This window comes from Delphinus delphis, chromosome 2 (assembly GCF_949987515.2).
Source record: "Delphinus delphis chromosome 2, mDelDel1.2, whole genome shotgun sequence".
Lineage (NCBI taxonomy): Eukaryota > Metazoa > Chordata > Mammalia > Artiodactyla > Delphinidae > Delphinus > Delphinus delphis.
In genome coordinates this window covers 137573830-137575557 of record NC_082684.1, presented here as the reverse complement: position 1 = coordinate 137575557, position 1728 = coordinate 137573830, and the positions used below count along the sequence as shown (strand labels likewise).

Below are 1728 nucleotides of genomic sequence, written 5' to 3'. Positions count from 1 at the left end.
AACCACTGAATTGTACACGTTAAATTGGTGAACTTTATGGTAAGTGGATTATATCCCCCCAAAAGCTGTTTTTAAAATGTATTAGACAAATTTAAATCAAATATATGTCAAATGTGATCGACTTGTTAGCAAAAGAACCAGCAAAAAGAAATGCAAACAAACATGACAGCTCAGAGAAGGTGTCAAAGTTGGGAAGTGGAACACTGACACAAGATGCCAGAAGAAAAAAAAAAAAGGAGCTTCAGTTTCCTTTCCCAAGATGGTTCAGTTACTACAATAGTTAAGAAGGAGTCTGTGTAGGCCGGGCGACCCAGCAGCTGAGCACCGCTGAGGAGAGTACAGCTCATTTTAAAAACACAGGATGAGACTCGAGGTCTGAAACTGAAATACAAGATTTCATCGCCATAAGTAGCATCAGATGAGGAGGCAGGAAACCTGAAACCGAACGGAGGGCGCAATCTCCATTTTTTTTTTTTTTTTTTGCCGCTTAGCTTAAGGGATCTTAGTTCCCCCACCAGGGATGGAACCCCCCCCAGGAAGTGAAAGCTCCGAGTCCTAACCACTGGACCGCCAGGGAATTCCGCAAGCTGCAATTTTAAAGAGGACACCGCTACGAATTTTTCACAAACGGCATAATATTCTGAGTGTACATCCCAGACGTGCACGGTGCAAAACAGACAAAACACCTGTGCGCCTACCACTCACTTTAAGAAAAAGGAAATTGTCAAATTTTAAAACTCCCGAATGCCCTCACTCCACCAAAGGGAGAAAACCACGGTCCAGAATTTTGTGCCGATTACTTACTTGCTATTTTTTTCTTTTCCAATTTAACTGCAAAGTCTTTAACAGAAATCAAACTCAGACGTACAAATGTACAAAACATAAAACCTGGGTCTCTGATCAGTCCGGCGTGTGGATGCCAGCCTGCCAATCCTCCGCTTCGCCGCCTAGTGGTGACGCAGGGGCACTGTGTGAATACTAATATCTTTCCCTAACGGAAAGGACGCAGGCTTGTCTTATTTGCATACCCACAGTGCACTGCACATAGTACAAGTTTAAAATGGCAAAATTTTAAATTATCTTCTACTTATATTTTCTAAAATTAGACCCTTTATTTACAGACTAGTCTAGAAATTTTTGTTCAGGCGCTGGATCTTGGTGTTAACTAGACACTATCAGTGTTCTAGGAGTTTCTCTTACCCCAGGTGTGAGTTACAAAAACATTTGTTATACTCTGGTTTCTCTTCAGATCGTATAAATCTTTCGCCTTTTACTAAAGATTTCCGTGGAGAGGAACAACTCTGAGTTTTAAACTAATTTTTTGAGGCCTTGTTTCGGCAAGGCTACTCAAAGCTGTCAAAAAATGAGACTTAGTCGGGGGGGTCTGTGTTAAGCTGTATATCCGGGTCTTGTTTTTTTGCTTTGTGTGAGAGTTTTCGGTGACAGTAATCTTTCATAAAGAGACTGTTACCAAGCAATCAATGTAGTTTCGATTGTGGTCTGATCACTGTAGATTTAGAATATTTTCTTTTGCGTTTTACGTTTTCTGGAACTGTCATTGTTCCGAAGAAAATTCAAACTTAAATGGAAATATTCCGGATCTTTACATTACAGGTAGAAAACGGTTATAATCCTGAGGCGCCTACTGGTTTTTTTTTGATGTTGCTGTTAAGTGATGTTAGGTGTTCATAGACTCACTTTCCATTTCTTTAGGAGTGGATTTAAAAG

The 1728-nt window shown here is 40.3% G+C and overlaps 1 non-coding gene across 1 annotated transcript; it reads left to right on the top strand.

The window, feature by feature from the left end:
* Window positions 1-1229: 1229 nt before the first annotated feature.
* On the top strand, window positions 1230-1345 carry LOC132421405 (U5 spliceosomal RNA). Its single transcript, XR_009518660.1, has one exon. It is a non-coding gene; the product is annotated as a U5 spliceosomal RNA (small nuclear RNA).
* The last annotated feature ends 383 nt before the right edge of the window (window positions 1346-1728 follow it).